Source organism: Octodon degus, unplaced genomic scaffold (genome assembly GCF_000260255.1).
Source record: "Octodon degus isolate 3935 unplaced genomic scaffold, OctDeg1.0 scaffold00028, whole genome shotgun sequence".
NCBI classification, from domain to species: domain Eukaryota; kingdom Metazoa; phylum Chordata; class Mammalia; order Rodentia; family Octodontidae; genus Octodon; species Octodon degus.
The window spans coordinates 19,966,268-19,981,961 of NW_004524604.1; the positions used below are offsets into that span (position 1 = coordinate 19,966,268).

A 15,694-nucleotide genomic window follows, 5' to 3' on the forward strand; every position below is an offset into this window, starting at 1 on the left:
GCCGGTCCGCAGGGCGTCCGGGGCACCGGATGCAGACCCTGCGCCCTCCGGAGAGGCAAGATGCCGAAAGACAGCTCTGCGCAGCTTTAGTTGCATCAAATTCTCAGGAATAAGATGTCACCTGTGTCATCCCAAGGCGGTCAGGAGAGGCCTAGATTGAATTTCCCAAAGAGGTCTAAGAACTGCTTCATGCAAGAGCCAGTCCTCTTCCTTAAACGAAGGGCACTTGGCTGGCTGCTGGGCTCCTTCCGCCATCCAGGGGCTACGCATGGAAAAAGTGCTTACTGAGGCCTGCCACAAACTTGTACAGAGAACGGCGTAATGCCCTCCTGCGCAGGTGTTTGCTTGTTTGTTTATTGTTTTTAAATGATACGTGTTCCCTGTATTCTGAGAGTAGTGAGTCTGGTTTTGAAATATTCTTTAGAAAAGATTCACTCCTCTCGCGAAAGGATTTAAAAGGCCCTTTTTTGCATGACGTGCGGCCTGGTTTTAGCCTGGAACATAGTGTATGCAATTGTGCACGCCAGAGCATTTTGATGAGCTAAGGAGATTCCAATGTTAAGTGCAAAGGCAGTCAAACATTGAGAATAATGAGGGAAGAATATATTGACTCTAAGGCAAAGGAAGGAATCATGCTTATATTTTAAAAATAAAAGCACAGTTTTGAAGGCAGAAAGGTCGGTGTGGCAAGCAGGCCTGAGGATCTCTGGGAGGCCCAAACAGAGCCGTGATAATTATGTTACAAATCACACAAAAGATTTATTTTACAAATCAATCTCCATGAGGATGGGGGGGGTCGTATTTACAGAGAACCTAGGCTTGCAACGGAGTGGAAGAGTGCTGCAGGTTGGTCGTCAGAGCAGCTCAGAAGTGAACACAAACTTCCTTGGTCCTGAGACAACATCTCAGGAAGCATCTCGATGTGTCTACGCCATCGCCCTGCAGCTCCGGTGTTCAGAGGCATGGCAATCGCTGTCAGGCACAGATTGGAGTGCAAGGATTTACACAACTGTGGGCCCTGATGATTAACAGCATCCACAGCCAGTAGCACCTCAAGGGCTGGTTTAGCCAGACATGGTGAGGTGAGATGTGTCTGCTTATATAGGTTGATATCAGGCAAACCTCTCGGGAAATCTTTTTTTTTTTTTGAATGGCTCATGCACAGAACAGGTGTAGCTGAGCCATGTGGATTTCTCCTGGAATCAGTTTTAGAGTTGTTTACTGTTCATTCGGTGAGTGAATGGAGTCACTTAGGTTATGGTTTCTTATGCTCAGAACAGTCGGGCAGTGTACATTCACAAGTATGTCAGCAGTTCCCAACCTCCCCAAGGGGGAGCACCCTTTATTCTCTCTATAGACTACCCGTTTTAAGAGGTCTACTCCACTAAACAGTTTATTAGGTAATGTTTGATCTTCCACTTGAAAACAGGGCAATATTTTTGTGTATATATAACTGCCAATCAGTTTCCACAAAACTTGAGCTAACCTGTTGGCAATAGTGGATTCCACCATAAAAATCTCGTAGTCTAATTGTAGTCTTTTGGAAACTATGAAAACTATTCAAAAACCTTCAAGAAAACTGAGGCATTAGGTTGGGGAGGTAGCTCAGCGGCATAAGCACCTGCCTGGAAAACTGAGGCATGCAGATTAAGAACCAGGGCTGAGAAGTCGCGACGGCCATATTGCTCTTTGCTACCCCAGGAAGGTAGGAGGGAGGAGAGCAAACAATTTGGCCTCTCAGCTCATCCCATCTGGGTTCAATGCCCAGCTTTGTTGCTTACAGGGTCACTTAAGGCAAGTTATTTAACCTTCCTGTGCCTTAGCTTCCTTCTTTTATTTTCTGTTTTTCCTTTTAGCTTTCTTCTTTTCAAATGAGGCTAATTTTAATATTAATGCCAGCCTCCTAAGGCTTTTTGAAAACCGAATGAGGTAATGTCATAGACAGCTAAATTAGACAGGAATATCATATGGCAGTCAGACAGGGCTAGGCCCTCGGAAGGAGCCAGTAGAGATGATGGGACATTTTGCAACTGTGGGGGAGACTCTGTCCACTGAGTGCCAGACCTCAAGACAAAAGAAGAATGCCCCACATACTTCCTAGATAAACACCAAGGACTGATATTCTATAGAGGTATCCACCAACTCGAGGAAGCCAGAAGAGCCCGTGCTCTGTATTTGTGCCCACTTGTTACGTGACTGGCTTCCTCATTTGATCCTGACTTAATTACTTTTACCTGAGTAATTATGCTCGTAATCTTATGGACCACAGTTTGGTCCCACTCCTTGTTCACCTTTTGATTTCCCATTTTTTCCCTGCCTTGGACCCGCCTTACTTCATGGTTTTATATTACAAAAATCCCTAGAAAAGGCAGGGTCCTTAACAACCAGAGCGCTTGCTCTCTCTCTCTCTCTCTCTCTCTCTCTCTCTCTCTCTCTCTCTCTCTCTCTGACAGAAGCTTTCTTTCCCCAATAAATACATTCTGCTCTTGACCGCCATTCTTCCTAAAATTCATTCTTCGATTTTAGAGAACATGAACTCATACCGGACATCTAACAGTTTGGGAGTTTACCCTATATTACTAATACATGCAAAGTATATACAGTAATACTTGGTACGTAGCAAGTGCGCTTTAATTGCAAGCTCATGTGGCTACTGTTGTATTAGGAGTTAACTGTTGAGATTTTGGTTTTGGTTTTGGTATTGAGGGTTGAACCCAGGGCCCCACACATGCTAAGTACAGGCTCTGCTACTGAGCTAGACCCCCAAAACAAGAATTCCAAGTTCTGTGTTCCTGTCTTCCAAACAGTGATAATCATAACCCAAAGGTTATCTGAAACAACCTTTATACTCTAGAAATTTTCCATGACACATAGCTAGGGACACAGCAGAGTGCCTTAAGGGGATCTGAACACAGGCCTGACTTCACGGTCCACTTTTTGCTTCGCGCCTGTGTTCCAGGTGGTACCTAGATCAGCCCCTTCAACAGCTCATTACTGGTGCAATCAGCTCTAGCTTCCTAAGAAGCTTAGCAAGTGAATGGCTCCTTGAATCCACTTGGACTTCACACCAGTGGCATTTCTTTCTCCTTAGAGCCAAATGTTTCTCCAGAAGCAAGTAGATTTCCCCAAACTGTTATTAACAACTAAATTATCACAGCAACAGTTTGAAACACCACAGCCTAAAACTTACATAATGAGCTAGTCTTTCAAAATTTTCCATCCTTCCTCATAACCAGTCACAGAATCTTTCTCTTAATCATTCTTCTGAGTATGGATGGGGAACTAGTCGGAAATTTCCATGAACCTTATTATATTCCTTTCTGTAAAGATTTATTCCTCCTTTAAAAATAATTAAATGGGGCTGGGGTTGTAGTTCAGGGGTAGAGCACTTGCTTAGTATGCACAAGGCCTTCAGTTTGATCCCCACTACTACCACAAATAATAATGATAAGAAGAAGAACCATGGAAGCCAGGTGTGATGGTACATAAGACTGAAGCATGAGGATTGCCCCGAAGTCAAGGCCAGCCTAAACTACACAGCAATTCCCTGTCTCAAAAAACCATATATATATATATATGTCATATATAATAGATATGGATATATTTAAATGTGATGTACTTTATAATAATTTTCAATACACTGCAAAGGAAAAATAAAAGCTTGGCATTGTGTCAAGCATTAACAGCACAGCAAGTACAGGAGGTGGACTGAGTTACAGACTCCTAACCTGTGGTGGAAACAGAGAAACCAAGGATCATGATAATATCATCTAAAAACTCTACAATCTTGTTTCTTTGAAACCCACTTGGTTTCTCTTTCCACCACAGATTAGGAGTCTGTAACTCAGTCCACCTGTGTACGTGCTGTGCTGTTAATTTATGGGTTTTGTTTTTCCCTCTGTCCCTATCCTAGGCTCTCACCCAAACCCATCACCTGACCTCCCTCCTATGGCCACTTATCACTGTCTTTTCAACCATTTTAAGTCCCAATCCCATGCTTCTCTCTTGTCACCCAGGCATTCCCCCAAAGGCTCCAGTGTGGACACTGTGTTCCCCGCTACCACAGCCTCTGTAGCAGTGCCGTTTGGAGGGAGCTGTGCTGCTGAAGCTTGGCAGATAAAGGTATGGAGCTACTCAACCCTGCAGCACGACTTGAGGGTAATGGGAGAATCCCTGTCCCACTCAAGTAGTGGAGAGAGGTGGGGAGTGGAGTGCTTCCTACTCACTGCCAGACTTGCTCTTGCTAAGTCCAGATGCCAGATCTGCAGAATATTTCAACCAAGCCAAGAATCAGGATTTTTATATAACAGCTATCAAATGGTTTTTTGTTTGTTTATTTGAGACAGGGTCTCACTATGTAATCCAGGCTGGTCTGCATCCTGTGGCAATCTTCCTGCCTGTCTTCTGAGTACTGGGAGTATATGCATGCAGCACCATACCTAGCTATCAAGTGTTGGCTACTTAAAAAAAGAAAAAGAAAAACATGAAATGAATTGAATCAAAATGAAAAAACCAAACAGACCCTGAGACCAATCTAGCCTCCAAATGTAACTACAAATTTATAGGAAAAAACTGTGAGACAGGAACCTGTAAAACAGCACCAAGTGAACAATAATGCATTTTCTCATTGGATGAAACTCTGCAGTCAAACAGTGTGTTTCTTTAACATTTATTTTAATTTTTTAGTGCTGAGGAATGAACCCAGGGCCTTTGCACTGAACCATCTCTCTATCCCTTTCTAAGTTGCTAGATTTTGAGAATAATTAATTTTGGGAATACTGCTAAGGCACGAAGTTGATCAGGTTGGGCTTGAACTTTTGATCCTTCTACTTCAGCCTCCCTGAGTCCTGAGATTACAGATGTGCATCACCATACCTAACTTAACACTTATTTTAATAGCAATAGCAAGGTTAAAGAAAGAGAAGGAGAAACTTGTAAATGAAATGAAACATAAGAGAACAACCACTTATACATTATGGACCCTATTTGGAATTGTGCTTTGAGCTAACAAATTGTTTTTTAATGACCTAATTAAACAAATTCAAATGCTGATTATGACATGTGATGTTATTAAGGAATTATTGGGGTATTATAGTACTGTGGTTGTTTTTCTTTTTCAGTATTCTATTTTAAAAATCAATTAATCCTCTTGATTTATTTATTTATTTATTTATTTTTTTGCGGAACCGGGGATTGAACTCAGATCCTTGCATTTGCCAGTCAAGTGCTTATCCTACTGAGCCATCTCCCTGGCCCCATGATTAATCTACTTGAGAGGGGATCTTACTATGTAGTTGAGACTGGCCTTGAATTCACTGCATAGCCCAGGCTGGTCTCAAACTCATGGCGATCCTCCTCCTTAGCCTTCTAGAATCTAGGATTATAGGCATGCACCACCACACCTGGCAATATTTCATTTTTTGAAATTTAATTTTTAGTATTTCACTTTGTAAAAAAATATTTAGAAGTATATCAAATTTATAGAAGGGTTGCAAAAATAGTATAAAAACTGTACATAATCTGTCCAGAACTTTCTTTTCCTTTCCTCCTTCCCTTTCTTCCTTCCCATTTGAAAATTGTAGGTACCATGTTGCCTTTTACCTCCAAAAACTTCAGCAATTCTTTCCAAAAAAAAAAAATCTCTCTTGAAATTTGTATCTTTTGGAGAATCATATTCCAGTATGTAGAAATAGAATGATAAGAGGTCTGAGATTTGCTTCAACATAATACAAAGCGACTTTACATGAGAAAAGGGAGGTGTTCATAAATGTGTCTTTCTGCTTCTACAAAAATATGTTCAAGATCCTTCCTTCCCTCCCTCCCTCCCTCCCTCCCTCCTTCCTTCCTTCCTTCCTTCCTTCCTTCCTTCCTTCCTTCCTTCCTTCCTTCCTGTCTTTCTGAGACAGGGCCTCACTATGCAGTTTAGCTCGGCCTTGAGCTCACTTTGTAGCCCAGGCTGCTCTCGAACTCAGTGACCCTCCTGCCTCAGCCTCCCAAGTGTTGGGATGACAGGCATGCACCACCACACCTGCATCAAAACACTGTTGCGAGTCAAACAAAACACATATGTGGGCTGGATCTCTCAAATGGGCCCAGAACAGGAGATTTTGTTTTTTAAAAAATGGGTCTGCAAACTATAAGCTTCAGGCTAAATTCAGCCTATCACCTGTTTTGTATAATTTATAAGATAAGAATGGTTTCATATTTTAAATGGTTAGGCTAGTAACGAAGAATAATGCATGATATGAAATTTATATAAAGTTAAAATTTCAGAATCCACAAGCAGTCATGTCTATCATTATATTTAATATCATATATGTTTAACTTCATCAATATATAATGTGTGGAGATTTGCCTTCTCCTTTTTTTTTTTTTTTTTTTTTTTTCGGAACTAGGGATTGAACTCAGGCTCTTGCACTTGCCAGGGAAGCGCTTATTCCACTGAGCCATCTCCCCAGCCCCTCCTTTGTTATATAAATACCTACACAATATTCTGTTTTGCCTCAATCCACTATGAGGTAAAATCTATGGAAGGCCATTGTTTTGGAATGCACCCTGCCCTGGGCTCCAGCAGGCCACACCAAAATGGAGCTATTCCTGCTAAAGTCCCACATCCATTGTTTATCTGGCATAAGAAATCAGAAGTGAGGTAACAGCCAAATCCCCAAACAGGCCAGGTTTTGGTGGTATAAGACAGTCCCCTTTGCTTTGACCCTCATAAGGAAAGTAACACGGAGTAGCCCAGCATGAACCAACCCACTTTTTGCTTTATGCTGTTTCCTTGTTCCTGCTCAAGCTACATGTAAAACCTGACCATTGCGCCAGACCCAGCAAAATGTCTTTGTAGTTTTTATAGATGGAGTGCTGTGCGATGCAGAAATTGCTAGTAAAAGCCAACTCAGTTTGTTGAAATTTTGTCCTTTGACACCAAAAAAGTCTAAAATCCTCACTATCTAGTGTGTTCCAGAGAAAGTCTGCCAGCCCCAGGTTAGGGCCTGCACTTCCTCTGGGACGGAGAGCAGCCTGTTCTAGCAGGGAGAGCTCTGCACTAGGAGCCAAGCGCTGCTCTGCCCCTCAGCCTCTGCCACAGACCTGGAGACGCAACTGCCCCTCTGGCCTCAGCCCCTTCAGTGAGAGAATAAAAAGGGCCCACCATGCACGTGGCAACTGAAGTTTCTGGTTCAGATGCCCGTATGAACTAAGCAAGAACAGGGCCACTGCTCCCCACCCAGGGAGGCTTTCCTGGAGAGCAGGGAATCCACAGAAACCAGATATCCTATGGGGATGGCTCAGGAGGCACTCAGTAGAGAGCAAGGGAGAGAGGGAAGGAAGGAGGCTTTGGGGGCTTCTAAAGCAGAGAGGCACCCTTGCCATAGGCAACGTGTCTTTGGAAAAACATTTCTCAACTCTGCAGCTCACAGTAAGTATTTTGGGTAGATTCCAGCCCGGCTCTATAGAAGACCAACAGCACTAGGTCACAGCACAGGTAAATGGTCTGTTCAATTTACTTAAACTTTGATTCAGATTGAAAAGAGCAGCTACTGGATGGGCAGAGGTGTTTTGGCATTCTTGGCATGTAGAGCAGCATGTTGAAATGGAACTGGAAATTTTGTAAGACTGTGTAAATCACCTTTAAGGACATCAATCAGTAGGCTCTGCAAACTAGGCAGTGCGGGACAATTAAGCAACAAGGTCAACATTCTGGCTGAAGCCAGACAGTTCGTCACACACAGCACCCAGTCTTTCCCAGCTGGCCTGGAGCCTACATGTAGGGGCTTGCCTGAGCCTTCTAATTGCAGTCCCTCTCCACTTTCTCCCTTGCACCCTCCACCTCTGGCTATGGGGTCCAGCAAAGCAGCACCTCCTTTTGTTCATCCCAGCCGCCTGCCTGCCAACTGCCCCTTTGTTCTGCTTTCCTGTCCTATGCACCCCACCTGCCCCTTGCTGCGCTGTCCAGTGTGCAGAGCTCCCCAGTTTGCTTCCTAGATGTCAACCCCCTTTTCTTCTACATGGTTTCTCTAATACCTTGCCTACTTAGTGAATCTTCCTGGGCATAGCTCCTGTCTTTGCCACTTTTTCCTGTTCTCAGCTGAAGAAACAAGAAAAAATTACAAGGGCCCTGCCCTTCTGAGATTTAGCCACGTTCTCAGCTGGTGGCTTTTGTTTTCTGTCTCAGTGGCTTGCGAGGCCCTCGGGGCAGGCTCTCTGCGTCACATGGCGCTCTGCACTGGGGAAGGTGGGCAGGACCATGAGGCCTTAATTAGACCAAGGCCTCTGACGGGGTAGGAGATTTTAGCATGCAAAAGAAATTTCAGGCTGGGGAGATGGCTCAGTAGAATTTCAAAATATCCAGTTGGTAACAATGACTATGGGTGAGGAAGAGGGTTACTTTATTGTGTAAATAAAGTAATGAAAGCCTCCACTGCCTTTCATGAATGCAGAAGGAATAATTTACACTGTCATTTTAAAAACAAAACCAGAGCAGAAAACACACTCCCTCTGTAGGCTGAACAGTGAGTCAGGACACAAGCGCTGGTCTCCAGTAGAAATAGCTGCAGAAGCAAGGAAGCCATTAAAGAAAAAATGTGAAATCAGTTGTAAGATCAAAAGAGCAATTTTCTGGTCAATGGCATGCTGGGATCACCTAACAAAGACAAGTGATTTGGCAACTGGTCTCTGATTTACCTGCTGCCCAGACAGCTTTCCACAGAACTGTCAGCCAGGAGACCCCCACTGTCAGTCAGGGAAGGTAAAAAAGCAAAAGCATCTTGCTAGCATCACAAATTCAAATTTCTGTATTCAAGGGTTTCTCAACTTAACATCTGCTCATGAATGCAAAAGTGGCAGCCGTTACTGAGGTCACCTGGCAGTGCAGGCAGACCAGCTTGGAGCAAGGCAGCCAGGCATACGGCGGTCTATTAGGAGCCAAGACATCTTGGGAAGGTGGTAAGAGCAAGAGACAAAGTCCAAATGAAGAATGGTCCTTGCCATCCGCTGAGCTGTCCCCAAACGAAAGGCTGAACCTCAGGGAAGGGGAACAAAAGCCCCTCCAAAAGGAGAACAGCATGCCATTCATTTCTTTCTGCACCAGAGAGGATCCACCACTATGTTTGTCCAGATCATGCTCCGGCTTCATGTGGGAACCTGGACAGAGTCCCACAGGGACCATGTCATATTCCATTCTGCCTGGTTCATAGCTGTGTCGGTCATACAGTAGATGCTCAAGAAATGCGCAAGAAGTGAACTGACTGTTGAAGTCCCCTCCCCCATGATGGGCAACTCTCTATTGCAAAGGACCAGAAGTTTGTCTTGGTGCAGTGGATATGTCTCAAAAACCCAAATGAAGTATAAGGAGCCATCTAGGCCATCTTCCTTGTGCTAAGCAAAGCCTGCTAAATTATGAGTCAATTTTAGAAAGTGCTTCTGAATGTCCTGAAGAACCTTATAGTTTCTAACTTGTGCAGCAAACCCATTCTTTTTTTCTCTGGCTTTTATCAGCAAAGGCTCTAGAGAATCTCCTTAGCACTATTTGTTATGATAGAGAAAAGTCACTCAAAGCCTTAACAAAAAACTAACAGCAGGCAAGATGTCTACAGAGCTGAAATGTTTTAGGGCTGGGAATATAGTTCAGTGCAAAGGCCATGGGTTCTGTCCCAGTACACACACACACACACACACACACACACACACACACACACACCCTCTTGGTAAGATCAGACAGATCCTTCTGCCATTTTGCCTTTGGAAAAATTAAATAGCTATCTCAAAAACTAAATAGCTTAAATTCTGGACTTCTTAAGAAAAACAAAGGAAGAGGCTTCCCAGAAATTTCCTTCTTCTGCAAGGCTTTTCTTGGGTTGGTGCTGAATCTGTGCCAGCATTTCATCACCACCTAGGACTGCAATGTCCCAAATTCCACTGCAACTCCTGAGGTAGTCTCAGGGTGGTGAGTGGGCCAAAGGCCATGACCTGACTGGTACCCAACTGGAGGAGCCTGGGCCACACTGTCACTGCTAGAGATTCAACTGAGAAGTTGGCAGACCTGGCTCTGAGACAGTCACATGTACACCACGAAGGGGAAATTTGCAGCTTGGACCTATGCACAGCTCGACCTGGGGAGGTACCTGTCAGGTCTTCATACAGTTCTCCATCAAGTACCACCGCCCCAGGAGGGCTTTCTCTGACCAACCATCCTAAAGTGGTTCTCTTCCTCACAATTGATCACTCTTGCTTTTTAAGATTTTATTTTTCTTCTTTCACTTGTCTTTTTCAGTTATTTGTTTACAAATTTCTTTTTACCACCTTTCCCCGTCTCTAGCCCTGCCATACCAAGTCAGGTCCATGAGAAGCATGCTGTGATCGGTCTTGTTCGCTATTATATTTCTAGCTTCTGTAATATGACTATAGACAGTAGGTGCTTAGTAAATGGGCTGAGTGTTTCATTACCAGGAAAGCTATTAAGAAGAGCATTTCCTTTTGAGTTGTAAAAATAAGCCACACGAAACTCAAAGATTTAGCATGATTTAGTACTAGAGAGAAAGGTAAGATTCTGTTCTAGATAATTCTCACATACCGTGCAGTAAAGAGGCTCTAAGTCAAGATCTGATAGGGGAATCCATTGAAATTGCTGTAGTAGATGACATCACTGTAGAAGTGAGAGATGCAGAATGGAATTCTCACTGGATTAAAGCTTAGAAATGCATTCCCTATCCTCCAAAGGGGAAAAAAATGTTGAGAATTTCATACTGTAAATCATTCAGGCAGAAAGCCGCACATTTCCCCATTTAATTTTGGTGAGAACAAAGCAGTTGTTTGCGCTTTCTTCCTATTGTACCAGCTCTAGCTTGCCCAGTACAAGCACCTTAGCCAAAAAGTGCAAATAGGTTAATCATGGTCTCTTAAACAAGGATAGGGGTAAGTGCTATCTTCAGCTGGCAGGAAACATTTTCAGCTGATCTAGGAAATCCAATAACAATTGTAAATGGGTAAGTTTAGAAAGGTTTTGTGCCTTGTAAACATTACTGTGAAATAGGAAGGCAAAGCGTTAGGTGAAACATAATCAAGCAATAAATAATAATTATTTTTCCATTCACTGACCTATTTATTAGAATGACAATGGCATAATATACTTCCCAACAGTCTTACTTGGTTTTCTAGTACCTTCAAACATATTTAAAATTCTTTTAGGCACAACCAAGAACAACATCAATAAATAAAGCCATTTCAGAAAGTCATTAGATATGAAAATCTACAAGATGATGCAACCGTGCCTGAGTTAAAACAAAAAGGATCGACATCTTTGAATGTTGGTATCTTTCAGATATTCATGTTATACTAAACACAATAGCATTGTATTGTTCCAGTCTTATAACTAAGATTCAAAAGGGTTAAAATGATTCATTTGCCCTGGTCTATTAATAGAGAAGACACTGTGGTAGTAATCTTTCTGAATAGCAGTAGTGTTTTAATTACAAATGCAGAGCTCACTATTTGCTCAAGAGCAAATGACAATTAGCCTGATCCTACTGCAACTGTTAATACTACTGGTACTAAAATAAATGGCAATCTAAAACAGGTTTCCAACATTTCCCTTTAGTTTACGATCCAATGGATACTATATTCAGAATACATTTAGTTCATTTTCAGTCATAAGAAAGAGGAAAATGGCTCCCGAACAGTTGGAAAATAATTAAATAAATAAAGGTGTTGCAGGATGAATATTTCACAGCAAGCCCTGAGCAGGAAATCACTATGAGATGAACTCTGTTCTAATATAATTGAGCCAGAGAAAGATTCCACGCAAAATACTTTAGCTGGCCTCAAAACAACACAACAACAATTAGAATCACAACCACCCCTTTAGCACAGAGGAAGTTGGATTGTGCAGACAATGCTGTACACTACTAGAAAAACTGTTAGAATAAAGCAACTATTTACCCATATGTTTCTGCATCTCAAGGTTCTTCACATCAGAGCTAAGCTCAGAGAGGTTTTAGGTTTTGCAACATCTCCCTCTACCACACCTACAAAGACCCTACCATGCAAGCTCAATGTGCACTTGTCATTGGGGGGGCAGGTTTGGGTTTGGATCCGTTTCTACCTAGAGCTCAGAGATTATCAATGGAAGAATGGGGAGAAATAGGAGCAAAAGCATTTTCTGATTCTCAGAACTACTAAAATACCTTTTGTTTCAGAGGCGCTGATGAACTCATGATAATGAAACTACTACACCTCTGAACACAAACCTTGACCTGCATTCTGGAGCAATTACAAAGGAAACCTTAATTTTGAAAGTACTGAGCACAGAGGAAAAAGCTGTTCCTCTGCAATCTTTCTCTATATATTTAGAAATATGGCTTAATTTTTAAGGCTCAAAGACCGCATTTTTAAAACGTCTAAAACAGTTCAGATTCTATGAGAGGAAACAGAACTGCAAAATTTTCATTGAACATTTGTATCCTTTTTAAAGACATTCTTTTGCATATCTGTTATTGCATTTTTAAATACGATTTGGTTACCAAGGAAACAGGTTCCGGCCCAGTGTTAATTTGAAACTAAAATATATTTGAGAAGTTAAGTTCAAAGGGAAGAGCTCAGGAAATTATTTTGAAAAATGCCAGAATTTGGAACTTACAGAACCACAGCTACATGGTCTGCAGTGAACCATTTGAGGTGCTTGATTTCATTTAGTGAAGCTCTATATTTCTAACAGGGCCATTTATGTTTAATGTTTTCCCCTTTAAAAATGGTAACTCTCACCCCCATATCACACATATATATATACACATATATCAATAATGTGTTTACCCTTGTATATTACCTGAAATTGATTTTAGAAGTATATAAGCTTTTATTTTCATCTTTCTTATAACACGGTAAAAGACCGCTTTTTAAAATTTAAATATTTCTTATTAAGCTTATTTGTGCCCTTTGAAATTATCTCTAGAAACCCATTTATTTTTAGTTTCTAGCTAAAATAAAGCTGAATCATCAGACTTTTCAAAAAATTCTTTTGTTGCCTAGTGGCGCCACACCTATCATATAACTGATTTTTAAAGAAAGGAATCATCATACTCTTAAAGCAGAATCATTTTATAAGTTTATAAAAACTATGCATAGTATCTCAGTAGGAAAGGCTATCCAAATTAATACCCCTCCAAAGATTACAATTATCTTATTTTTATTTAAAAAGTCATATTTTAATCTAGCTAATGTTCTTACTACATGGCTTAAAAATCTATAAAACATGCAGATTTCAACCTACCTGTATGTATCACTTAATGCAGTGCTAGCATGACAGGACAGCCATTTTTATGGAAGGCGATGGAGACCAACTGATTTCTCCGTCTTCTTGCTCACAAGTTTTAGATGCAATTGTCACACACCCCAAAAATCATACGCAGAGCAGCTTGAATGTACTATGATCCCCAGGACTGGATTTATCAACAGGAAAACAAGACTGAAAAAAAAGTTCCTCATCCAAGATTTCTCTGAGGCTGCAACCAAGGAGGTGGTGTGTTGAATTTTTTCCCCTTGTTCCTCTGAGAGTTCAAAGCTCAGAGCTGACCACTGCAAAGGCCACTGTCACATCTGCTGAAAATCAAAACACTGATAACAGCAGTGAAAATACAAATTTGAGGACTGAAGTTGCTTGCACTGCATGGAGTGCTTAAGAATTAAAAATAGATCCCACCTTGCCTCCCACCTGCACTGTAAACATGTAAGTTTCATGTGTTTAATTTGATATTCACATTAATTAACAATACAACATACATTATTTAAAAGACAGCAAATGCAGGAGGAAAGGGGAGACACCATCTGGTAGCAGAGTTTTGTTGTTGTTTTTGGTTTTAGGGTTTTGTGGGGCTTATTTGGCTTTGTTTGAAAAAAAAAAAAAAGGTAAAATCGCATTTTGAATGTGATGAAAAGCAAACACCCAGAAGCAAATGAATCGGAAATGAAAGGTGATGTCGAAATATCTAAGGCTGTAATGAGGCAAAAACAAGTCTTCTCTACCGGATGATACGGCATACAGAGCATTTACATACTCACATCTGAAAAACTAGGCAACGTGTAATGAATTCTATACACAGCATGCACACACAGCACAAGCACGGCTAATCCTGACTGCCATCTTAGGCTCGCAGGAGCAAGATACGCAATGCATGCAGCACACGAGCACTAGGGAAGGAGGAGGCAAGGGACAGCTCACCTTAAATGCAGTATCTGATTAATGTTGTAAGTGACATTGCATATCAGCTTCAGAGTCTTGGTTCAACTGGGTAGGAGGGAACAAAGAAAAATGTCATCAACTGGTGATGCAAGATGAGCCCAATCACTAAACACTGCTTAGCAAAGTCCAAATTCTGCAACCCGACAGTAGAAGGCATTTCATACACTTGAGCAGAGCTGCTGCACAATGAACGTGTCCTCCTGCTTCTGTGATTCAGTCCTTTTGCTAAGGAAGAAAATAAGCTGGAGCGAATACTGTCATATCCTCTTCTTGAAGAAAGCTTTCAATACAGTATGTATCTGGTCCGGGATGTATTTTTATAGACTGTTAATTTCAGAGAATTGCTAACAGTAAAAATCAAAACTGTTAGCTATTGCAAAATAAAGAATGCTTCTGATAAAGGGTGTAGCATTTCTAGATTATTTTTCAAAATCCTAAATGGTGCCGGCAGGCTTGTGGAAGAATGCATGCTCAGCTGTCTATATCCGTTCTATAACCTTTAACCACAAGCAGCGTAAATGTATCCTGCTAAGTGTATCTGCAGTAGAGAATGCAGATACCGCCTCAGACAGAATCGTATTAAGATTGTGAATGAATTTTCTTAAATTAGAAGCAGAATAAAATTAGTGCAGAAAAATAGATTGATGCTGAGTTCCTTCGGATGCATAGCTGACTGTCATGAACAATAAAAGCTATCTTTAGGCTACTGACCTAAATAATACTCAGATTTAAAGCAGCATACTGTACGTGTTTGGAACATGGAAAATGCAAAATGAGTTTTCCTTTCCCTCCCCCTTCAAAGGTTAAATTTAAAGGTAAAAAAGGCATTTACAGGAATAGCAAAAAGGCTATAAAGACAGTGCGTTCTGTAGGACAAGAAATTGTGTTGTGCTGGGAGGCAATGTTTCTTTGTTTTACTTTGAGGCTTATTTTAGCTATGCTTGCATGATGACTTTGACATCAGGAGGTCAGGGCTGACGTTGGGCTGCTATCTGTTTTATGAGTGAAATGTTTCCCGAAAATTAAATCTCATCTACTCAAACACCAAATTTCATGTCTTCTTCAATACCATTTCCCTACCCCCACTGCCCAAGATTGATGGGACCTAGCGTGGCTGTTATGTACTAAATAGGAATCACTTTCTGCAGACTCCAATACATAATTGTGGGGAATCAATTTTTTAAATAAAAAAACCTTCAATAAAAAAACCCTTTAAGAATTCTTGTCACAACCCCTTTCCTCCCTATCTCTCTCTCTCTCTCTCTCTCTCTCTCTCTCTCTCACACACACACACACACCACACCACTTACACGCACCACATCACTCACACGCACCACACCACTCACATGCACTCACACACACACACACACACACACACACGTACACACAAAATTGAAGTTCAAATTGCAATGAAATGTTTAACATGTGGAACAAAAACTGTTGAAAGGGCTGCTTATTCAG

At 41.5% G+C, this 15,694-nt stretch overlaps 1 protein-coding gene across 1 annotated transcript in view; it reads right to left on the reverse strand.

Annotated features, from left to right (window-relative positions):
- Positions 1–15,694, reverse strand: part of Zbtb38 (zinc finger and BTB domain containing 38) — a 75,117-nt gene that overhangs the window by 39,800 nt on the left and 19,623 nt on the right. Inside the window, exon 3 of the mRNA XM_023712934.1 lies at positions 14,213–14,278. The gene's annotated coding sequence lies outside the window, so the exon portion shown is untranslated. The remainder of the gene's footprint in view (positions 1–14,212; positions 14,279–15,694) is intronic.